General features: G+C 32.9%; 1 long non-coding RNA gene across 1 annotated transcript in view; it reads left to right on the top strand.

The window, feature by feature from the left end:
• Positions 1 to 2,223: 2,223 nt before the first annotated feature.
• LOC134739261 (uncharacterized) overlaps positions 2,224 to 26,891 on the top strand; it is a 109,496-nt gene continuing 84,828 nt past the window's right edge. Inside the window, exons 1-2 of the long non-coding RNA XR_010125870.1 lie at positions 2,224 to 2,484; positions 14,692 to 14,768. This is a non-coding gene — a long non-coding RNA (uncharacterized LOC134739261). The remainder of the gene's footprint in view (positions 2,485 to 14,691; positions 14,769 to 26,891) is intronic.

Genomic DNA, 26,891 nt, shown 5'->3' with positions numbered 1-26,891 from the left:
AATAAATGACAGAAAGTTTTAGAAAAGGAAGGAAGGAAGATGAAGGAAGGAAAAGAAAGGTAGATTAAAATAAAGTAAGCCTCATGGTTTTTTTGCTTAGAAAATTTTGAAAACGGTCCCATTTTGTCTAGGAAAATCGAGTGAGACTCACTGGGTCTTCATGTGATAATATCGCTTTCAGGAAAATAATTTATATAGATAAGAGCATTTTTGCTAAATCTCAAAGAATGGGTCCATTTTTCATTTACTACATGGTTCATTACATAATTCTGCATCTTTTGCTTTTTCTGATGGAAAATGGAGCCATATTTCAAAGTGGAATAGGAATAACTACAGAACCTCAGGCAATTTTCACAAAAACAAACACAAAAATGATATACAGCCATTAAATCCTAGTGTTTTGGTCATATACCAGTTTGGGTAATATGTGGTTCTTGAAGTTTTAGCCAGCTAGAATGTTTTTTACAATATTCTATCAATTCATGTTGAATTGCTTTCTGCTCTGCTAAGCAAACTACAAATTTTACTTCACAACAGAAGCAGTGTATCCTAGCATAAAAAATAGGATGTATGCTATTATGTTCAAAATATTTAAGCTTATTATTGCCCATTCTCCTCTTCCCTATATTTTTAAATGATTACTTTTGCATTTATTATTATAATTACCATGCAAAGTTTTAAAATTGTAATATCTTTACAACATTGCTATGACGCTATAGAGAGCAAATATGAGCTCGCTGATGAGCTTTGACATTCTGAAATTTGGCAGATGACCGCTAAAGATTAATTGGCTAAAAATTTATGAAAGTATTATTTGAAAGCTATGAAATCCAGGTTTCTTTCTATATCACAACACATTGAAGCTTGCAATTCAGTGTAGCACAAGTCATCTTAGACCTGAAGAGTGAGAAAGAATTTGTAACTGGTCCCATAATATAAATACTATCTTTTAACATTGTCCTTTAGATCAATGAAGTCTTGGAATGTTTTCCTAGATAGACTTCCTTAAAAGGAAAACAAATTGGTTATTGCTAGCATTATATATTAAAATATATATCATTTTCTGTAAATAGTTCATGAAGTTATTATTTAATTTTACAACTATGTAATTGGCACCTATTTTGCGGCAGGCTCTAGAATGTTTTAGGAAATACAAAGACAAGTAAGGCATGATCTTTAACCACCAATATCATAACCTTGTGAAGAAAACCAGATTATTTAAAAAGGGAGCTATGATGGAAATATGTATTAAAGTTTTGGCTATATAAGATTTATTAAAATCCTAAATAATGGCTTATTTCATGGGTTGATAATACATATAATATCCAAACAGACCGGTAATGAAATGTATCAACTTAATTACCTCATGGATCAATTATGCCACACTGGAAAAAAGTTACTGGTAATTAATGATTCAAAACAAAGAGAGTAGATCACAGGCTGAACTGCTAGATATTACCATCTCCAAGAGTTGTACAAAGTTTAATATCACTTAATATTGAAAATGATCATTTGCATGATTGTGAAAAACACATTTCCATAATGACTATTACATTTAAAGCGCGTATCTATGTAGCAGAAATAATTGCTTCCATTTTATTAATAATAAAACTAGGCCCAAGGATACTACCCAAGTCAAATAAGTAGAAAGTGTATGATTGTTATTTTTGCCTGCATTTTTCTTTCACTTTGCTTTTGACTCCGTATCTCAACTCTCAGACCTGTTATTTCCCTAGCGATTGTAAAAGACAAAGAGTTATTTCTATTCTTTTCAAATAGGTATGAAAAAATACATTCTACACAATTCCTTCACATATCTAGAAATGTTCTTCCATATAAGGTTGGGATTTCTCAAAGTTTCTGGTTATTTCTCTCAGAAAATTAAAAATAAAAGGTCTTTCAATATTGTAAACATGTAAGAAAGAGAAATGCAAAATATTTTTAAGTAAATTGCACTGCATTTAAAAAATATTTTTTTCTTGTTTACATTAATGGCCAGCAGCAGTCAAAAATGTTAATGTGGCATCAGGAATAAATATGAAAAATCATGTTTTCTAAATGAGACATCATTTTGAAGGCAATTCAGAGATTTTTTTTTTTTTTTTTTTTTTGAGTCGGAGTCTAGCTCTGACGCCCAGGCTGGAGTGCAGTGGCGCGATCTTGGATCACTGCAAGCTCCGCCTCCCAGATTCACGCCATTCTCCTGCCTCAGGCTCAGGAGTAGCTGAGACTACAGGCGCCGGCCACCACGCCCAGCTAATTTTTTGTATTTTTAGTAGAGACAGGCTTTCACCGTGTTAGCCAGGACGGTCTCGATCTCCTGACCTCGTGATCTGCCTGCCTCGGCCTCCCAAAGTGCTGGGATTACAGGCGTGAGCCACTGAGCCCGGCAGGGCAATTCAGAGATTTTTTGCAATACTGCTGCTTGGCCATACAGGTTTAAAGAACTTTGTCTTCTTAGAGGATTCATTCATCATGACAAAGGTACTGACTATAAATTTGAAACCTTCAAAACTATAAACTATTAGTATTAAATAATTATACAGGAAAGACATATTAAATTGCAATTAGAGAAAAAAAAAGAGGAGATAACCCCTTAATCTCTCTGTTGCTTAGTTAGTAAAACAAGGAGTTTGTTAGATATATTGAAGCGCGTTTCATTTCTAATGTTTTACTGGACTGAGTCAAATTTCCTTTAGATAATGAATCACATTTCAAATATCAGTTAATACTTCAAAAGAATCAGCTCAATGCGTTTCAGTAATTTAGTAGATGTCAAATTAAGACTAAAATATTTATCAGGTGAAGGGGTGCCACTCTGGAAAGAGAATGAATAAAATCACTATACATTATAGGATACAACTGTGTAAATTTTTATTTGTTCATTAAAAGACTTGAAATTAAGAAAGATCAAAAAATATTGGGCAGACAAGTTATTTAGACCCTCTTTCCAAATAGCCCCAAACTAAAAGCTAAAAGAAATTAAATGATACCTACTTGCTGCTAATATTGTATAGAAGTATTAATATAAATTCATAGCTACTATTGCAATAGTAACTAATAGCACATGTATGATATAATGAATTATGTCTCTTAATTGAAGCTTTGTATATTTTTCCTTAAGCTCAAGTAAAAGTGATTTTGAAAATAATATATTGTGGAATTTCAAAAATCAGACATCAAACTCTATATAGATAAATTATTCCACAAACATGGTAATAAAATCACTTATGGTCTGTTAGGGTGGTAACCGGCATCCACAGGTACCTTTTATAAAACCTAACATTTCATAGTTATAAATGTTAAAAATAAAAAATCAACTCAAACATGAAAAAGACCACCTAGTTAAGAGAAAATATCAGCTAAGACTCTAGGTGAAGATAATGGAATTAAAAAAAAGAACATATTCAGAATACATTAAAGATGTAAGGCATGTATATATATATTTAAAATATGCAGTCCTTGGAACTTCAGTCTGCACAAAAATGAATTTCATATAGCCTCGTTAAATATTTAGCAACATTTGACACAAAGCCAGGAAAAATCCCAAACTCAATTTATACTTTTATTATAAGAAATTATTAGACCAAGCAGTGTGTTTTACTCTGCAGCAAAGTAATTAAGGAAAGAAAAAGAGAGGAATGAAATGGAAATGAAATTGCAAGTTAGAGTGTGGAATAACACTCACTGGAGACTCAGAAGGGTGGAAGGTTGAGAGGGGGATGAGGGATGAGTAATTACTTAATCAGTACAACATATATTAATCAGGTGATGGTTACAGTAAAAGCTCAAACTTCACCACTGTGCAATATATCCATGTAACAAAACTACACTCATACTCCATAAACTTACGTTGGCAATGTAAAAATTAAACAAACAAAACAAAAAACTGCAGGATGAGTTGGATGGACCAACAGCTAAAAAGGGAAGAAGAATGAGAAAATGAGCTAGCATTAGAAGCAAACTTACTATACTAACATTTTTAAAAAATTATCACAAGAGCTAAAAGGTCTGAAGTTATTCCCTTTATTTTGACTCAAATATTGAAGCACAGAACACTTAAGTAATTCTAAATAAGAGGTAGAGCAAGAGCTCCAACTCAGATATCTTTGACTCCCAAACACCAATGTTTTGTACTACAACTGTACTACAAAAAAGTACAATTATGGATCCTTTGAGACACCAAATTGAATAATTTAATTGATCATTTTATATGTAATGATCAGCATAATTATAAATAATAAGAATTACCCCTTGAGCATATTATATGCCTGACATTGCTAATTTTCTCCAAAAAAATCTTTCTTTGATGGTTTACTTCTACCCTGTTTTTAAGATTGTACACATTCATTTACTCTATGAAGTAGAATACATAAACAATGAATAAATATGAATGGAAGAAAGAAATATGTATTATTTTTATTAGTGATTATTGAGAAGAACTATAATATTTATATGATTAGTTATTTAGCCATATGTATTTTCAGTTAGAGCATGATAGTGTATTATTGTTTTGTTTATCTTCCCAGCAAAGAGGACATTTCACTTTGCAATGAGGATCCAGACAGCTCCTCAGCCTTGTTTTCCAAGACAGACTTCATATGATGTCTTTTATCAATCTTCTTTCTAAATGTGCATGACATTTTCTGAGTGAAAATGTTTTGTCATGTGTAGCTATGGAATGAAGACCATAATATGATATTCATTACATTGACACTATCTTACTGAAGAAATCTTGCTTTAGAATTTCAAGATTTTTGTGTAATCTGACTCTGACATTCAGCATTAAATCCTCAAATTCTTTAAATCTATTCAGTGTGACTTAGACAGATTTGCTCCTCCCTATCTAACATTTGTATTATACTGGTCTGAATGAGATTGAATTAAGAAAAACAAATAATGTTATCATCATGTAAGAAATTTATATTGATGACATTGGTTGGAGAAACCCTGAAATACTAATACAGACACACACACACACACATACACACCACACATCTTTCTTTTACATCAAAGGGCAAGCTTTACTATACAGGAAAACACTCTTAGGCAAATATCCATGTACAAATATTAAAAAAATCAGAAGTATCCGTCCAATGTCCTTGATGTACCTTTTAAAATTATATGTTTTTAATACCTATCTTGGAATTTAGAACATGCTATTATTACCTTAACAAAAAGAAGCCAATATAATGTGATACATATAGAAGTAGTGCTTATCTTAAGCCAAAAGAGTAAGATCTACTATTGAGGTTAAAACGAGTTGAAAAAAAATCACTATTTATGGTGAAACTATCTGAGCCAATGTACCACAGAAGCAAAGCCAAACAAGGAAATTGAAAATATTTTTATTCAAAATGAAAGATTTAATAGTCTATTTGGTGAACTGAGCATTCCAAATTATAGATGTTAGTGTTATTTAGGGGAAAATATTTTCTTGACAAATAAGTTTAAGCAACGTTTTATTAAATGATGTTTAATTAGTTTCTTTACTGCTGAACTTATCAGAACCCTTAATATGTCAAAGTGTATTGTAGAATCCAAGAACAGAACATATGTGTCTTTTTTTAAAAAACTCAGAACACCAGTCACTGTGCAGAGAGTTTTGCATGATCAGCAATCCACAGAAGTCACTTTGAAACATATGTTTATAACCAATATTATATGCAAATATATATATAATTAACCTAAATCAAACTATGTAAAAAAATGCAAAATGTAATAACAGTACATATAAGAGTTCTTCATAGTGCACAAGTACACTTTCTCTCACAATTTCCATCTTAATAGCTATAACAAAGTATTTCTTTTTATAACTTTCAAGAATGTTGAATTTTTTTATATTTAACTACCATTCAAAAAATAAGGTGTTAATGTTGTCAATATATGGGGCCTTTTTAATGACACACTAGTGTTCTAAATATAGATTGAAAAATTCAAAGATAAATGTATTACAATTCGTTAGCTATATACCTGCTATTTGATAACTTTGTATTTCATTTTCACTTTATGCTATGAATGCAATTCCATAATTTATCCAGTTATAATGCTCTGCAAAGTAAAATAAATGATGATGATGATACTAATAATGATATGTTTTAAAAGCATAACATTACAAAAGCAAATTTTGATGCATATACGTACAAAAATATTGGTAGGTTTGAAAAAAAGTCATTTTAAAACATACTGGACTTTCGCAGTAAGTTCTGTAATTCTAAATTCCTCTTAAAAATATGGCACTCTTGAAATTCCAATTGCAGTTATTAAATATCTCTTATTTGCCCCTAGAATTACAGCCTTTGTCTGCCATCATTAACCTTTTCCTACATAAGACATTGAATTAATCAACTTTTGTCATTTAAGGACTTTTTTTTTTTACTTCAGTATCCCACTTCTCTGTCATTACCTTCCCTACAACAATCAACACAAGGAAACACCATACATGTGAACACACACACACATGCACATTCTCCAGCTGGCCTTATATTTCCTTTTACCTACTTAGAGTTATAGTTTAACAGCATCTCTCCACCCCACATTGTTCTTAAACACACTATTTCAAATATTTTTGAATTCTATTTTCTCATTAAAATCACCTGGCAATTTTTTTCCTTCCTTAATAATTTCCTTAAAATGAAGGTAGCATTTACATTTTAGTAAGGCATACGAAATTTTAATCCAACATAATTATAAAGCAGAAAGTTTATGCATCTCCAAGGAGACTGTAAGGGGATAAAAATGGTTGTACTTGAGCAAATGCTATTATTCCCAAAAATAAAACTAAAACAGATTCTATAGTCATTTAGATTGTAATTTCAAAATTAGACATAGGGTTTTGTTTGATATGCAACTCTATTTGAAAGCTACTCATATATTGTACATCCTTGCATCAATATGTCTTTAAGTAATATAAAAGTAATATAAATATAACTAAATTGACTCGAGCGATACAGGATTGATGGGCTCACTTAAAAATCTGGGCATAGAGTGGGCTTGAGGTAATGATCAGTAGGGTTCTGGCTTAGCTTTCTGTATTTTCTTCTCTGCCCTCTTCCATATGTTGACTTCATTCTGAGGCTGTCTTCTCTCCGGGTCACCAAATGGCTGCAGCACTATGAAGGGAATATCACACTTCCTTCATATCCATAGGATGATAAGATGTCCCTGTCCTGTCACAACCATTACTTGTGCTGATATATCTATTGATTGAAACTTCCTTCAGGAACACTTACCTTTAGATAATGTGACATCCAAATAAGCTTAAATTTAAATTACCTGAACCAATAACAGTAGGCAGAGGAAAGCACTTGTCCCCTTCACTCCACTCAAACCACAGGGGAACTAGCCCAAAGTTAGAAGTGTGAAATAACTGCAGCAAAGCAAAGCAAATATCTAGTAAAGATTTAAAAAAAATAATAATAAAGACTAATGGTTCGGATTAGTTGAATTTTTATTTTCTTTAAAAAATGAATTACGTGGAGTGTAAATCATGTTGATATTAAAATCTCTAGTCTAATATTGACTTCAGATTTCCTCATGCTTCAAACTTCAACTCAGTATGTCTGTTTTGAGCCACTGAGTTCTATGTAGCCTGAGTTCTAGACTTTATAATACCCTTTTCTTGTTCAATCATAAATATCTTCTTGTAGGTCATCTTCACATTTTAGCCAATGACATGAAAAACATGTTGTCCATGATGTTTGTCCATGACATTTAGATGTGTGCCCATGATATTCCTGTATTCCTTCACACATCAAAAAAAAAACAATGACAGCATGCTGTTAGGAAGTCTTCCTTTTGAGGGTTAATGGCTTTAAAAAAATAATACTCAATTGTAACTCCAGAAAATATATAAATTAATATAAATAATTTATATATTTTATTTATGTATGTTATTTTTTATATTATTTATATATTTATATTAAATAAATAAAATATATAATATAAAACATGTTATTTCATTTAATATTAGTAACTATAGGTAAATAAGTCATAAAGACTTAAGATCTTTTCAATATAGACTTTATAATAAGCTCCCCTTAGTGTTAAATTTATTAACAGTATTATTAACAGTAGTGAGAAAATATATCCATATTCCACATATATATGTATATATTGTATATGTATAAACAAACACACACAAATATATATATTTGTATTTATAAATGGTGAGATTATTTTATTTTCCATTTATTTTCCATTCACTAAATACAGAGAGATTCATCAAACCCTCCCTTTAATTCTGTTCTGGCAAACTCTTATTCATCAATCAGAATTAACTCAGACATCACTTCTCTTTGATTCCTTTCCCGAACAACTCAGCCAGAGTCAATCATGCCCTGCCCTAATGCCTCTGTACTTTATCCCCATTTCTATAGTTAGCTTTGTTGCACTTCGTTGTAATTATTTGTTTTCACAGCTCTGACCCACTACACCAGGGCTAGCAAACTTTTTCTGTATAGAGCCAGATAGTAAATATTTTAAGCTTTGAGGACTGTGTACCCTGAGTTGTAACCACTCACACCTGTTCTGTAGCACAAAAGTAGCCAGAGACAATATATAAGGAAGGGCATGGCTATGTTCCAAAAAGACTGCATTTCCACACTCAGGTGACAGATTGTATTTGGTCCACAAGCTTTTGTCCATAAGACTGACTATGGAGTTCTTCAAACGTAGAATCTGAAGCTTTCAATTCTTTGCACCTTTGTTCTACAGCTGTAAGCATAAGTTTAAGCATGCAAAGGAGGTTTGAGAAATGTATTTTTAATTTTAATTTAGTTTAATCAAATCACAGCAACTCAAATTCCAGTAATTTCCAACTGTCAGAAATCCAGTGCTTAAAAATTGAGATGTGTGCTGTCCACTATATAGCCACTAGTGATGAGTGGCTGTTTAATCTTGTTAATTAAAATCAAATAAAATTAAAAATTCAATTCTTCAGTCACACTAACCAAATTTCAAGGGCTCAGTAGCTACACGTAGTTAATGGATACTATATTTAAATAGCATAGATATAGAACATATCCATCATTACAGAAAGTTCTATCAAGTAGTGCTGGCTTAGACAATGGGAACACTAAGACAAGAAGATAGCCTCAAAGAGGAATTCTGATGGTGCATAAAGTATGGCTCATGTCAGGAACCTCAAATGCATTCTCTGGGCATAATTTTCAAAAACTGAACTTGTAATATGCACAACACATAAAAGAGTATGAATTCATTTAATAGTCAAATTAATTAAAAACATTTATTGTACTATTTGAAGCAGAATTACACAGAGGCCTTTATGTCTGTGGGTGTTTGGGTGTATATGTGTTACAAAAATTCAAGGTTCACAGTAGATGTTATAAAATTTTAAAAAATAATGGTTCTCTTCATCAAGTAGTTTCAACCTTATTGGGGAAGTATTGGGGAAATATGCAGACTACAACTGTGCTATTTTTTGGGTATGTGTATTCTATTCTTTGTATATGTCTCTCTATATATGTATATATAATATATGTATATATAATGCACATATTATATACACAATATTATAATATATACAATACATATGTTGTTCTTTGAAATACATAGATATTTGTTCAACGAATAAGATACACATTCAAGAAATAGAGATATCTGAATATATATAGATATATATGTGTGTATATATACATACATGTTTAAATCATAGGATAAGTTGAACAACTGCCTTTTAACATTTTACCTTTAATCTTCTATTCTTCAAGTCTGTGTTTGTATCTCCAGCTTGATTTTTCCATGACCTAATTATTTCTCACCTTAGTTGCACTGATAATCTTCTAATCTGTCTTCTTAGAAGATTGCTACCATTAATCTATCTTTTACCTAGTCATTTATGTGATAGATTTAAAAGGAAAGGAGAGCTACATCATGTCAATGTTTATGAATTTTTAGTGGCTTCTCTCTGACTACCAGATTAAGTTGAGGCATTAATGGTCCTGCTCATTGTGGATTCAGTTTAGCATTTCAAATTACTCCTTAACCTTTATATCTTATACTCTTAAGTTACTGAACTACTTATATATCCTAAGCACACTGTATTTGTGACTTTAATAATGTTGTTCCATTTCTCTATATATACTTCCTTTTACCCTCCTTTCTCTTGATTATAAATTATACAGCCTTTAAGATTTATCCATTTAATTTATAACACCACAGAAAGCTGCACATTTCTATTAAGAGACAATACAGAAAAAATGCAATTTAAATAATAATCTAAGTGCTTTATCAGGGAGGAGCACATAAAACAATCTTCAAACCATGTTTAGTGTAGAATTATAAGAAAAGGCCCTCACTAAGAATGAAATTGTGACTACAAGCATGAATAGAAGTCAGTCAGGTAAAAAGGAGAAAAGGATGTTCCAGTCAATCACAAGGAATAGCATGTTCAAAGGCATGGTCTGTAGTCTAGAGAAAACAAACAAACAAACAGATGTTCCTGGGTCTGCAAGTAATTTAGTAGACTTGTAGCAAAATTTCTGAGTTCAGATGAGAAACGTCTAATGACAAAACTGGAGATATAATCAAGACCCTATTGTTGAGGGTTTAAATCCCATTCCAAAGAGTTTGCATTTTACCCTGAGTTCAGAGTATGGAAGAGTTTTAGGATAAAAAATATAGCAATTAAATATATGCTTCTAGAATCAATCTACAGAGACAAAACTAGTTTGGAAGATTTTTGTCTAATTAACTCAAGTATATTGGTAACTCCGATTGGGTAAATCAGAGAGTTATTAAAGAGGTGAAAGTAAAAGTGTTTCACGATTGGTTGGACATGCTGTGTAAGTGGCAGAAGAGCAATCAAGGAGCAACACAGACCTCTGGCATTGGCTAGTATTTGAATGGTGTTTTTATTTCATTCACTGAAAACACTGACCACTGAAGAAGAGATTATGTGTGTGTGCACACACACGCACACGTGCATGTGTGTTAGGTATGAGAAAGAAGTGATGATGAATTCATTTAATATGTTGATATTCCTTTGCTCATTCAAGTGGATATGGCAATGGAGAGTAAGCAGTTAGATTCATAAATTTGTAACACAAGAGCATATAGGAATAGAGACATAGATTTTAGATGCATCAAGTTATAGATGAGACAGTATGCTTTAAGAATGATTGATATTAAATATTTTAAGGGCAGGTCATAAAAAGAAGTGTCTTGAAGACATATTTGAATGGGAAGGAGGAAAACTATAAAAATGTGGTGTCAGAGGAGCCAAAGAAATAGAAGATGCCAAAAAGGAAACTGTGGTAGGAAGAATTCTAATATGGCCTCCAAGATTCCTAATCAGTGGTGGAAATGTCCTTTGATCTCCTCCCCTTGAGTGTGGGCAGGACCTGTTAATATGATAAATGGTGTCTCCCTTGATTAGATTACTTTATATGGCAAAGGTAATGGTATAGTCACTCTCTTTACCATTATTATTATTTAAAATTTTACCATAACAAACTGAAGGGCAATTGTCTTACTGACTTTGAAGAAGAAAGCTGCTATGTTGTGAATAAGCCCTCATGGCTAAGACGTATCTCCTAGAAGAAGACAAAGATCTCTGGCTTATAGCAAGCAAAAAAAAACTGAGCAACCTCTCTCCTCCAACTATAATGTGCTTAATTCAACCAGCAACCTGAATGATCTTGGAAAAGGACCCTGATCTCCAGATGGGAATGCAGCACAGCCAACACTTTGATTTCAGCTATGTGAAACCCTCAGCGAATAACCTTGAGTTGCCATGACCTACAGAACCGTAAGATAATAAATGGATGTTGCTTAAAGATGATAAATGTATGTTACTAAGTGTTTGGTAGTGTGTTATGCAGCAGTATAAAATTAGCACAGGGATATTTCCAAATACTGAAAAAACATGAAACTAAAAGGTTATAATTGATTGACCAACAAGTTTTTTGGTGATACCAGTGGAAGCAGTTTCATTGGAAAGGTGGGTAGAACTCGTATTTTACTATATAAAACAGAAAAAGGAAGAGAAAGAAGGAGGATATTGATTATAAACCCCCCTTAAATTCTTCACAATGTAAGGATCAGAAACCTAGAGTAATATGTAGAGAGTGATAACTTTTGCCCTTATTTGTAAAGATGGGAATTTACTATCATTAATATTATTACTGTTATTTGAAAGCAATAATTGGAGAAGATCCAATGAAGGGAAAATTGAAGCTATAAAGAGAAAGTAGGTTATATAAAAGAAAAGAATTTATGTAGGCATAAGAGGATAATATAATATTAGGTGCTTGTATTAGTCCATTTTCATGCTTCTGATAAAGACTGGGCAATTTTCAAAAGAAAGCGGTTTAATTGAACTTACAGTTCTACATGCTCAGGAAGCTTCACAATCATGGCAGAAGGCACGGAGGAGCAAGTAATGTCTTACATGGATGGCAGCAGGCAAACAGAGAGCTTGTGCAGGAAAATGCCCCCCTATAATAACCATCAGATCTCATGAGACTTACCATCACAAGAAAAGCACAGGAAAGAACTGCCCCCATGATTCAACTACCTCCCACTGGGTTCCTCCCACAACACATGGGAATTCAAGATGATATTTTGGAGGGGACACAGCCAAACCATATCAGTGCTCATATAGAATTTTGACAATATCAAGAGAAAATGAGAAACAGAGGAAAGAAAATGCATTTGTAATGGAAATACAGAGAAGAAGGCACTTCTCATCTAATAAATTATCCACTCTCAGTAAAAAAGGGAGCAAGTTCTTTTCTGCTGAAGGGGGCATTTCAGATTATGAGGTTGGGAGTTCAAATCCAAGCTCCAACTATTATCCATTACAGAACCTTGACATACTCCTTATCACTCTCACCTTCTTCTGTTTATCACTCAGTAAAATAAAAATAATAAAACCACTTCATGGGTTATTGAGAGGATGAAATGAGGCAATATTTGTGGTGGGTTTAGTAGATTGTTCAAAACATCAAATACTCAGTAAACTGTAGTTATTCTATTACTGGGATTGAGATAGTTTAGAAGGATGAGGAATTTGAGAAGAGTGGAGACAGTTTGAAATGCCCTTGTGAATAAGAAAGGCAGTTAAGTGGGAAAATATAAAATAATTCTTAAAACGCTTTTAGGTCTCAGGTGAGATAGGAGACAATGAATTTCTTCTCATACCAACATCCAGTGTTCTGTGATTGTTTTGTGCTGGCTATATCAAAGTTCCTGATACAGGAGAGGATACTGGGAAGTAGATCATATAAGCAAGAGGGTAACATGGGTGTTCAGGATTGAAAGCACCTACAATAAAGCCAGGAAGAAGTGATAGAAAGAATTAAGTAGAGAGATCAAGGTACAGAAATTCCCATGATGCGAAAGATACCTGTGATAGGAATAACGCGTAAGAAGAAAATGGAAGATTGTCATCACTGACGTCAATGCTTAAATTTACATTTTCGGTGGTAAAATAGATAAATATAGATTAAGAAAATAACAATCAAAAAAATCCTGAATGTTGTCCAGGATTATGGCAAGAATTGAGGTTATAAGGAAAACCTGAAGGCAGATATCAAAGAATTTTAGGCAAACATAAAACTGAACATGCCAGTTGGTAGAAGACAATGGCAAGAAATGATGGGGATGATGTTGTCAAATGTTGTTTAACCTCAAAGTGATATTTATGCTATTCCTGTAGTTTTTAAATTTAAAAGTATTTAAACAAAATTGGCAATGATATACACATTATTTTATGTCTGAGATTGAAAACTTTAGTAAAAAAATAAAGTTTGCTTTGTTTTGTGTGTTTATTAGTAGTAGCATTAATATTTTTATTATGTTTTGCAAAAACACAATAAATATATTATGGTGAATATTATTTTAAGAATGACAACACTAAGAAGCTGAAATGTTGCTATTACTGCAAATGTTCATGAACACAGTGGCAAAATGTGAATCAAAAAGAGGTACTTTCTGAGTGTTTAAGATATTTGGGAATACAAAAATGTTAGGTTGTCCTAGACTATTTGATGTCTAAAGAGTACTGAGGTACAAAATGAACCTGATTTTCAAGTATCGATACATGAGTAGCAGTTCCTCATATTGCTCAGTCAACAGAAAATAAATCAATATGTTAGATCATATAAAATTTATGCTATAGATTCAACATCTTTGGAGACTAATTTTAAAAAGTCTTCATGATGTATATATTTTTCTCTTTTAAAATCTGGAGAGACTGGGTGGTGGGGGTGAGGAATCTTTGTAGTACACTTCCTTAGATTTATTTTTCAGAAATAACAGTCTGAAGTCTTTTTATTCAACTAAGATGGCACCTGCAACCCCTTCCAGGGAGAAGCAATCCCTGCAATAGAACTACAAGTCCTCAAAGAAATGTGTTTACTAAGGTAGAGCTAGAGGCTTGTAACACACACTTTACACCTGTGTAGATAGCTTGCTGTTTCAGAGTAGTTTGCAGTTTCCATTTCATGTATATTTTGAATTCAAACTGCTGACTAGTATTTTTGTCAGAAAGTGCATTTTTCCCAAATTTTGTAATTTGATTGCCTTTTCTAATTAAGCTGCACCTTTCACAAGTTGTTTAAAAAAGAATTCCCTATATGTGGCATCTAATCACTCAGCTCTGTTACTTAAAGTGTCTTAGTTATAATTGAGAACAGCTTTGATATTCAAGCTTAATGACTTTTACAGGATCAAGGACCCCCTTAATAATCTTTGGTATGGCTCAACATTGGCTTATCCTGCATGCCAACATTGGAATGATCAAGGTACTGCTTTCAATTTCTGAAACTGTTGTTTCTCTCTGGATTTATTTTTTAAAAAATTAAAATTGGGGGGTGTGTTTTGCTTATTTCTTTTCTCTTGTACCAATTATAACATCACAATAACAAACTCATAAGTAAAGCTTTCACTTTAGGCCCATGATAACAGTAATGTCCTAAATTAACTGGGGAATACCCTGGCTATTGATATTTGTATGGTACAGGGTAGCTTTTGGTGTTTATATGGTACAAGGTATGGATTGAGAATCTTTTTATTGGGTATGACTATACAATTGTTTTAGCATCATTTTTTGAAGACTATCTCCGTTCAATTGTCTTTACCCCTTTATCAAAAATAATGGAAAAATTGTTTAATTTAATAATTAACTGATTAATTATAAAATTAATATAAGTAATTAGTTTAATAACATACTGATTGATGATGCATGAGTCTATTTTTGGACTCTCTAGACCTCTCACTTGTCTATGTTTATGCTCCAGTACTGTGGTTTTATAGTAAGTGTTAAAATTAGATGACATAAGCGCTTCAACACTGATCATCTTTTGGAAAGTCACTTGCATTTCTACACAAATTTTAGAATCGGCTTGTCAGTTTTTACAAAAACACTTTGTAGAAATTTGTTTGTGATTGTATTGAACATATAAATCAATTTAGGAATTTTTAAGAGCAAAAATAAGATTTTAACTTTCACCTAAACGTGTGTTTCTGAAGAGTCAACTAAATATCTTAACAACTCGAATTAGACTTAGTTGGAGCATGGTTTATTGATTGATAAGTATTACTGATTCTTATTTAATATGCACTATACACCAGACATTGTGTTGTTGGGTATATTACAAATAAAAATTTGTTAAATGATGCACATTTAGATTGTTTTCATTTTTTGCTCTAATATGCAATGCAAACATAGACACTTTTATATAAGCATGTATAAGCATAAATATTAAAATTTTGATAGAATTATTAGAAGTAGAATTGCTAGATGGAAGTTATGTGCATTTAAAATATAGGTAATAATTAAAATTACTCTAAAATTAATATTTCCCAAACAGAAAATATTCCCATCGATCCTTATCCTTGAAACCACTTGTTATTTTCATTGTTTTATTTTTACCCTTTAAAGAACAAAATAACTATTTTATTTCTTATGACACAAATATTACTAAGAGATAATCATCTTCAATGTATTTTTCTGCTAATATTTCTATGTATTTATTTTTAGCCATTTTCCTATTTTGTTATTTTCAATAATGCAGGAGTTTTTTGAATTTTATAATATCAATCTTTTCATGTTGCATAGTTTTTCATAGGTTATCGTATTTTTATTTGATATTTATTTTACTTCATTAATACTTTATATATTTATAAAGGCAATTTTTTCGTGTTTTTCTATGTTTTTTTTTTTATTTTTTGGCCTAGAAAAGCATTCTTCACTCTGTAAATAAAACACTCACACATTTCTCTAATATTTCCTATAATATATTAAATCACTATCACAATAATAAAGCTCTGCTGCAAAAAATGTCAAATCTCAGGTACGTTAAACACACATTTATTTTTCCTGCTCATGGGGCTGTGAATCAGTTGGTGTTCTGCTAGACTAAGCTGTGATTCACTGGTTTCACTCCAGGCTGTAGATTAGGGTCAAAGATGTTCTAGTTTTTTTTTTTATTCTGATGTCAATGGCACTCCTTGCCATTGGTGGATGGCAGAAGCATAAAAACAAGCCAAAACTGCACAACCACATGTAAAGTTCCTACACACATTTTACCTACTCATTTTGCACTAGGCAAATTGAGACGAGTGTTCCAGCCCAAATGAAAAAGGAGAGGTAACTGCATCCTCCCAACGCTAAAAGCAGGGCAAGGACAGTAGGAAAGGAAAAATTACAATTATGTAATACCACTGCCCACACACATTTCAAATTTTCACTTAGAATCCATTTTTATTTTGCACTTTATAGCTTTATTGTTATATATGGTATCATGTAAGGTCTATTTTATTAATAATATTTTGTATGTGTGTGTATATATATATATAATTTTATATATATTGAATTACTCCAACATGATCTACTGAGTCATGAACAACTGGATCTCTTATCTGCTTTTTTGAAATGGTTCAAAAATGTGATATGATCAATATATGACCATTTCAAAAATCCACTTTTTTGAAATGGTCATATATTGAAACCTCATGTATGTTAATTCTAACCTCCCACTAGGTTATTTGTCTGTTATACCTACAAGAATGGTATTATATTGAATATAAATTTAGACTGGATGAAAAAGATACCACTATATTTTTATTCTTTCCTCAAAATATTTATGGCTATTCTGGGTGTTTTTCTCTTTATAAGATGTAATGGTTAATTATATGTGTCGATTTGCCTAGCCTATGTTACCCATTTACTTAACCAAAGAAGAATCTCAGTGTTGTTATAAAGCTATTTGGCAGATGTAGTTAATATCTACAATTAATTGACTTTAAGTAAAGGGGATTATACTCAATGATGTAGGTGGGCCTCAGGCAGTCAGTTGGAAGCTTGGGGAGCATAAACTGAGGTTTTCCAGAGACAGAAACATTCTACTTCAATACTGCAGCATCAAATTCTGCCCAAGTTTCCAGTCTTAGAACAACTAGTGATACACTGGCTGTGTAGAATCAGCTGTCAAGTTTCACATGACAAACCTGTTGGAAATAGCTTGGAAACTGCATTTAAATATAGACTAGTTTGGAGATAATTGACGTCGTCACAATACAGAATTTTCTTGCAAAAGAAAATGGGATGATATCATTTGATTTACTTTATAGACTCAATAAAATTTTATGTATTTCTGGCCCAAACTGGTAATAGAGATAAACGAGCCTCTTTATAGTAGCACAAATGCTGTATCTATTAATTAACAAGTTTAACTGACGGTTGGTATGAAATTAAGATTCTTATTTTTCTATATATTTAATTTGTATCCACCCATATTTTCAATTATTCCAACTAAATTCCAGCTGTATATTTTGGATATTTTTAATAGAAAGACTATTATTAGGAAAGATGTCTCTTTTTTTTTTCACTAAGAATATGTCCTTAGATTTAGAAGTAGCTCTCCAAGAATAACACTCTTGGACTTCCTCTGGCCTCACATTCACTTATTTACAGGGGAAAGAAAATATGAATCACAAATAAGCCTTGTTCCCCTGGAAGGAAAAAGAAATACAATGAGCATATCCCCTTAATTGCATTTGACTATTTGTTAAATGGGATGTAGGCCCAGTCCAAGAGGAAGCCTTGTGGTGGCATCCAGCATAACTTTTGATAAAGTGTGTCATTCTATTTCTGAATTTCTATTATAAGAAAGACATTTGTTGCAATTATAACCACCATTTTTCAGTACTGGAAGGTAATATATTTCTTCCTCATCTGGTATGCTTCTGTTTGTTTCTCAGTGTTTTCAGAACTCAGGCAGTGAGATGAGTTATTAATTGAATTCCCTAGGTATCCACTGAAATAGAAAGCGTCTGTAATTAATGATAATATTTATCTTAATTGTTTCTTGTCTTTTGCATTAAATATGATTACTAGTAATACTGCAAAAAGGAGTCACAATAGGAGGCCGTTTTATCTGATCTTGGGATGACCTGATTTTAAATTACAGAAAGGTTATATTTGCTATAAGATTCTGGTAGCTTGCATTTATCAATTTTGAAATACTTTCAGTAAATCTTGCTTATAAAATTGTGATTATATTGTTATGAATGTAATATATTTGCTCTGTGATATTAAGGTGATTTTCTTTAATATATTGAAACTTCATTAAACAGTAAATTGTGTGCCTGTGCACAGACATATGTACATGCAAAAGCGAAACATTACAATGAGCTCTCTGACTCAGACAAATGTTAATTTGTATTGCTAGTTTGGCTGTCACTTCTTAAATTGTCTTCTTAGGTAGACTGTAAGGATGTAGAGGTTTTTTTAAAAAAAATCGCATTTAAAAAATTATTTTCTAGCACTATGTCTCACCTCCATGTTCCTCCTTTTTACTTACATGTGTTCTTAAAAAATGAGTGCTGCTTTGAATGTAAGTAGTTAGTACTTCACATAAATGTTCATCATTTTCTGTTTTGTAAGCATCCAGTCTAACACTGGCCACCTTTTTCCTCAAACACACCAACAGCTTCTGTCTTAGGATCTCTGCCCTTGCTTGATTCTGGCTGGAAAGCTCCTCTGTTAGACTGAAGCACAATTTACTCCGTCAACCCCTTTAGGTCTTTTCTTAAATGTCGCCTTCACTGACTGTATGAGTCTGTTTTCATACTGCTATAAATAGCTGCTCAAGACTGGGTAATCTATAAGAGAAAGAGATTTAATTGGCTCACCGTTTCACGTGGCTGGGGAGGCCTCAGGAAACTTATAATCATGGTGGAAGGTGAAGGGGAAGCAAACATCTTCCTCACAAGGTGGCGGGAAGAAGTGCTGAGTGAAGGGGAAAGAGCCCCTCTTTAACCGTCAAATCTCATGAGAACTCACTCACAATCACGAGAACAGCATGAGGGAAATCACCCCCATGATACAATTACCTCCACCTGGTTCTGCCCTTGGTATGTGGGGATTATAGAGATTACAATCTAAGGTGAGATTTGAGTGGGGCACAACTTCTCTCCTTCCCTGGTTTATTTTTCTCCTAATCTCATATTATGCTGTAACCTATACTTATTTTAGCCACAGATGTCATTTACTTTCTAACTCTCCAACCAGAAAACAAGATATCCATGAAGGCAAAAATTTTTATTTATTTACTTTTCTACTGTTTTATTATCACAATGAACAAGAACTTAATGGCTAATTTCTTACATATTTATTGTTTAAATGAATAAATGGAGAAATCAATAAATCTAGTTTGGTAAGAATTCAATGATCTCTTTTTAATTTAGAAATTATCAAGTATGACTGAAAGCTATTAGTACCTGTTCAATATTCTACTCCGTAGAAAAACAAAACAAAATAAGCAATAAAATTTTTTTGTCATCTTGATCTGTCTTTTCATAATTTAGCAATGATTTTAGGTGTTATCTTCTCATTAAAAATTGCTTAGAGATTCTTAAAAATAGGAATAAATAATTTATCCCTGTAGTGCCACTGAAAGCATAGAATACCACGGACACAGAGCAAAATGTATATTTAAATGTAATACAAATTACAAATTTATATTTAAAATCTTTCCATTTACAAAGTATTATATACCTGCACAATGGATACTTACATACATATCTCTGCATAATATGTACAATATGTATGCGAGGAAGCAAATCTGTTCCCATGAACTGTATTTTCTAGCAGGAGATACAGGCAATAAACAATAGAAATTATTAAAATAACATATAATATAGGACCTATTTTTCTGGAACAAAAGTAATGCAAATCATACTAAATCATAGATTTATATTTTTCTACAAAAAGTGGAACAAATTTAGCAACAATTTTCTTTTAACTAAGATTGCATTAATTTCATAAAATATGACACTGTTTATTAGCATACTGTGAAACATTACTATAGATGATTATAATTAAATTCTACTTATCAAAATAATGAATAAAGCACATTTTGTGGTACAGCAGTGTGTTGATGTTTTCATATTTATTTGTTCACTAACTAATCTGCCAAATTCAGTAATCTCTAGTGAGTCTCTCAGTTATTAGTGTAAATTACTGAGGGTCTAGTATAATAATAAATAATAATAGCAATTCTGGGAAACAAAGCATTAGCAGTGTAATGTCTAAACATTTTTTGTAGAAAGTATAAATTAAGAACACAAGGAAACATTTTTCATTCAATTAGAGTATGTTTCCAGAGGGTTATAAGGCAATTTAAAAGGCTGTATATAATGGATATATCAAAGCACCTGGATTTTAATATTGTGAAAAAGTGTTTAAGATGTTTTAAAGGAGAGGATTGGTTACAGAATGCATCATCCAAAAGGGAGGACACAACATGAAAACATCTCTAAATCTAAGATGCTAAAATGTCTTTCATTAGTTCATCCACTTTCTTAACACTCTTAAACTAGAAACTATTTTGCCTAAATTCTAGTACACAGGTGTCATGACTATTGACAAAATCCAGACAGTGTATTAATAAATAAATATTTTTTAAAAAATTTAACAAACATCACTTAAGCACCTACTATGTGCTCAGCACTCTTCTAGACCATGGTGGTACAATACTGAATAAAACAAAACAAATTATCTGCGTGTGTGTAGTTGAAGAGAAAAAGTAAGATAGATAACTAAAAGAATACACAACCTTGACTGATATAGTGTTAGATGGTGTCAAATATTAAAGAGATAAAGCACATAAGAGGATAGAAATAATATAGTGAAGCATTTGCTTCTCTGCCACGTTTGGTTGCAGCCTTATGATACGATAAGGCTGCTCAGCCTCGTGCCTTCATATCTGCCTTCCAGCCAACAAGAAAAAGGAAAGAAGTAAGGGAGCCTGTCTAAATTTAAAGGTTTGTGGTGATAATTAAATTGTAAAAAAATAAAATATAAAAACTTTGATGAGCTCATATGAGACATCTGCTTACATATATTTGAGTTGAATGCCCATTGCATGACCTCCCCTGTCTTGAAAAGAAACTGGGAAATACACTCTTTATTCTAGGTATCTGTTTACACACAGAAAAATCAGGACTTTTATTAATGAGGATCAAGGGAAGATACTGTGGCACAGGAACTCTTGATACAGAGCATTAGGTATAAAAGAACCCCAAGTGGAAGAGACTCTTTTAAACTTGGATCTTGAAACTAACTTGAAATTAACCAGGTCAAGAAGAGTTGAAGGGAAGTATAATTGACGCAAAGGAAAAAGTACATAGGCATGAGTGATCTTGGTACATTTAATAAACTCTCAGACCTCCTTTGTGGTACAGATGTTTGACAATGCTCAATAATAAATTAGGGCTCAGAAAATATAGAAGAGCTGAATAAATAGATTTGAGAATTATCAGGATATAGTTAATTTTGAAATGATGAATGCAATGAAATCACCAACTAGAATATGTAGAGAAAGATAGGGGTCATATGTAAGTGTTGCCTAAAAAAGAGAAGAGTGTCAAAAAGGAAAAGAGAAATCTGAGAAGAAAGAAAATACTTATTATACGGAAAAGTTAGTATTAGCATACTTAATATTAGAAGAATCGTCAGAGACACATAATACTAAGAAGAAAAACTTGATAAAGAAAATGAGAAGTTGAGCTAGGATGAACAATAGGATAATGCCATAGAATTTATCTTTGGGGCATTCACTAGTAACTTTTGAAACTTTATTTTCTAAAGAGGGTTCATTTAAAAACAGATTAAAAGGCATTAAACAGCAGATGTGGGGTGGAACTTAATGTTAGTATTGGTCCACAGGTCAGCCTCTAGAATCAGACTTTGGTCAGAATTTCAGCACCAGCACCAACTGAAAGTCAAATTTTTGAATAAGAAACTAACTTCTCCTTGCCTCCATTTTCAACACATAGATTAACCATAATAGTACCAATTTCAAAAGTTTGTAATGAAGATACAAGGGAATGATATATGTGAAAGTTTTTAGAATTATGCCAGGTTCAAAGTTGTAGGACAAATGCAATGATGCAGATAAATGAATAAGAAAAAAATATGATAACGGATATTGAGTTGATCTTTGAAGAAACAAGAGGTGATAACTTCAAGGGCATGATTAGATGGTGGATTTTGTCGAATATGATTAGGTAGTCTTTTTGTCTGCACTAAAGAGAAACCGAGAAGAGATAGAAACTGTAAAGCAGAAGGAAAAATAATTAATGGGGTTTACAATGAAATATTTTTGAAGGCCAGCAAGACTGGTTCATTCAACAAACAAACACGTACTCTGCTCCAGGCACTAGGAAAGGCAATGTGAATATGAGGCACTTGATGCCTCTAGAAAGTAATGGAGTAGGATGAAGTTGAAGGCCTAGGGATTTCAAAAAAATATTTGGGAAACAGGTACTATGGGTAGGAGGTGAAATAAAGTGTGTAAAGATTAGTAAAAAAGCTGCAGAAGGAAGAGAATGAATGTATACTGGGCACACGCAGTGTGATTTGATTACCTTAGTCTAATAGTTTAAAATTTCTCCTTTGTTTTTACAGAGAGTGACATTCAAATCAAGTTAGTGAGGGGAAAAAGGATAGATAGAGGGAGAGATAGAGAAAGAAAATGAAATTTAAAAGAGTAAAAATCTCTACCAAAGACTTCACAATTTATTCCAGCCCCTGTCCTTAGTCTCAGTTCCTCAGATTACATTTTGAAGGCTTTTTTGATCTGGAGAATAATGAGGACATTCACTAACCCTTGGTATAAGAAAGGCCTTTGGGTATTTTAAGAATGTGCTATTCTACTTTATTATAATGATAGCTTTTTCTAACAGCAAGGGGCCTTGACTGTATAATTTCCCATGTCTTTCTGTGGGTGACCTCCTGTTCAGACCAAGTCAGCTCATCTCATATTATACTCAATGATGACTGGGAAACTCTTGCAGCTGGGAGGTTACTCCTTAATTATAGACAGTGTATTATTCTTTAGAAGTATGCAGTCAATTTTTGGAAAGATCTCTAATGGCTTTTTAACTTTCTTAGGTCCTTGGTCTTGTACACATAAATAAATGTGATTCTGAAGAACGCCGTTGTTTTTTATTGTCTTTAAAAATAACCATTATTCATTCTCTGATCAGGATTCCCTCGTTGTGATGCTACATTTCAATACAGTGAATATGGCTCAATAATTTCAGATAATTCTATAAACATATATATGGGTCACAGGTATTCATGCTTTGAGTCATATTCACTGTATTGAAATGTAGCATCAAGGAGAGGGAACCCATTCACACACATTATGGGTGGGTGTGTATATATACACACCCATGCATTTATAAAGGGATGCACTTTTTACATATCTAAAAATAACAAAACAATAAAGAAAACCACCACAGTGTGCTTAGCTGTAAGAATAAATGACTAGAAAGTAATCAAAAACTGATAAAGCCCTGGAGATATTGTGATGAAGGCTCTGACACTATATATTAAAACCACATGAATTTGTACTTATATGTTCATACTTTCTTCACAATATTTCTCATATACTTTCATTTCAATCACAATGACAATTCTTGAGGTTAAGTCTTTTTATGTCATGCCTAAATTGTTCAAACAGCCCTCTAATGTAATCTCCAAGACTTTGATCTCTCCCCATCAACCGAGTCTTGAACATTACCATCAGATTTATATTCTTGATACAATTTTGATATTATATCACTATTCTGGATAGTGTTTTTCAATAATGTGCTCATTAGTTTAATCATTTGTTCAGTCTGCCATTTGTGGTGCAGAACTAAGTCTTAGTGTTTGATACTAAGAATGAGAAGTGATTTCCTTCAAGGAATGTACAAGTTAGTAGCTTGATGCTTTTCTAAGAACACATCCAAATTGCTTCACTTATATTTATGCAAGCCCCCATTACTTAAATTTTAGCACCAACATGCTTACTTAAACTGATCATCTGCATTCCAGAAAGTCTGCCCTACACTCTGCCTCCTAATTCTTTCTGGCATTTCTTTTGCCTTGAATTCCCCCACTCTATGTACTAAAATATTTACCTTTAAAAAAATAGCTCAGGCACCACTTTTGCATTTAAACTTACCCTGATCATATTATTTTGAATTATTTCAAAATAAAATAATGCCAGTAACAATACATAGTTCATAATTAGAAGTGTTTAGCATGTATACAACACTGTGCTAAAAGCTTTACATGGGTTATCTTTTTAATACTTGAAACAACTGATTTATTAATTCAACAAATATTTATTGGACACTTATTATGTTCTATAAACTGACCTGAAGCTGGGATGCAATATAGACATTGTAATGAACCAGTCAAAAGGACAATTATGCTATGGAGCTTACCTTCCCGATTGAGGATGCAAGCAAATGAATAGGTAGATAATTGCAGCTAGTGATAAAACTCTGAGGAAAATAGAAAGACCAAACTTCTTTAGGAATATTTAATGTGACTGTTATGTTTGTGTTCTAAACTCCAAAGGAATGTGTGTGTGTGTGTGTGTGTGTGTGTGTACTTTCTTTTAACCTAAAAATATTTATTTGCATGTTTAATCATACTCATTGACCATTTTTTTCTAAAGTCCTTATGATGAGGATTCACATGCAGAATATTAGTCATCTGTGTTTTTGTTACATTACCTACACTAGTATCCTGTACTAAACAAACCTTAACTAAAGGAATGTATCCAAGTTTTCATATTAAATGCCACAGTTTAGGGTTGTTTCTAATAAATGAAGACATATTTTTAAAATCACTGAATTAAAAAATAAATGTAATGAACTAAAGAAGTACTTTTCAAACATATGCCAAAAACTTAATTGATAATTTTATTATATTTTTTCTATTTATCATTGTAATACCAAGGAACAAAACTGAAAGACACGTGGAAACCACAACTTAGAATATTCAGTCACCAACATTTTTTATATTTGAAATTTATCAATGATTCCATTTTGCTTTATAGCAGGTTTACTTGCTAAGAAATATATTGTGAACATTTTTCCATGGCCATAAGATTATGATCGTGATTGAAAACATCCCATGATACAGAAAAACAAAACACATTTCTTCCATTTTTATTTGTCCTAGGCCCTGTGATATAGTTTGGCTCTGTGTCCCCACCCAAATCTCATCTTAAATTCTACTCCCATAATTCCCACATGTTGTGGGAGGAACCCAGTGGGAGGCAATTTGAATCATGGGGATGGTTCCCCCATACTGTTCTCCTGGTAGTGAATAAGTCTCATGAGATCTGATGATTTTATCAGAGGTTTCTGCTTATGCATACTTCTCATTTTCTCTTGCCGCTGCCATGTAATAAGTGACTTTCACCTCCCGCCATGATTCTGAGGCCCCCCGAGACATGTGGAACTATAAGTTCAATTAAACCTCTTTTTCTTCCCAGTCTCAAGTATGTCTTTATCAGCCGCATGAAAATGGACTAATACAGTAAATTGGTACCAGTAGAGGGAGGTGCTGCTGAAAAGATACCTGAAAATGTGCGACTTTGGAAATGGAAACAGGCAGAGGTTGAAACAGTTTGGAGGACTGAAAAGAAGACAGGGAAATGTGAGAAAGTTTGGAACTTCCTTGAGATTTGTTGAATGGCTTTTCCCAAAATGAAGATAGCAATATGGACAATAAGATCCAGGCTGAAGTGGTCTCAGATGGAGTTGAGGAACTTGTTGGGAACTGGAGCAAAGGTGACTCTTCTTATGTTTTAGCAAAGAGACTGGTGGCATTTTTCCCCTGCCCTAGAAACTTGTGGAATTTCAAACTTTAGAGAGATGATTCAGAGTATCTGGCAGAAGAAATTTCTAAGCAGCAAAGCATTCAAGAGGCAACTTGCATGTTGTTAAAGGCATTCAATTTTATAAGGAAAGCAGAGCCTAAAATTTCAGAAAATTTGCAGCCTGACAATGTGATAGAAAAGAAAAACTCATTTTTTCTGAAGAAATTCAAGCCAGCTGTAGAAATTTGCATAAGTAACAAGTAGCCAAATGTTAATCCCAAGACAATGGGGAAAATGTCTCCAGGGCATGTCAGAGGTCTTCAGGACAGCCCCTCCCATCACAGGCCCAGAGGCCTAGAAGAAAATGGTTGCATGGGCAGGGCCCAGGGTCCCTGTGCTGTGTGAAGTCTAGGGACTTGGGGCCCTATGTCCCAGCCGCTCCAGCCGTGACTAAAAGGGGCCAAAGTACAGCTCAGGCTGTTGCTTCAGAGGATGAAAGCCCCAAGCCTTGGCACCTTCCACATGGTATTGAGTCTGCGGGTGCACAGAAGTCAAAAATTGAGGTTTGGGAACTTCTGCCTAGATTTCAGAAAACGTACTGAAATGCCTGGATGTCCAGGCAGAAGTTTGCTGCAGGGGCAGGGCCCTCATGGAGAACCTCTGCTAGGGCAGTTCGGAAGGGAAATGTGGGGTCGGAGCCCTCACACAGAGTCCTACTGGGGCACTGCCTAGTGGAGCTGTGAGAAGAGGGTC

This window comes from Pongo pygmaeus, chromosome 3 (genome assembly GCF_028885625.2).
Source record: "Pongo pygmaeus isolate AG05252 chromosome 3, NHGRI_mPonPyg2-v2.0_pri, whole genome shotgun sequence".
NCBI lineage: Eukaryota > Metazoa > Chordata > Mammalia > Primates > Hominidae > Pongo > Pongo pygmaeus.
The sequence above is the reverse complement of the archived record's forward strand: the minus strand, read 5'-3'. Positions and strand labels throughout refer to the sequence as shown.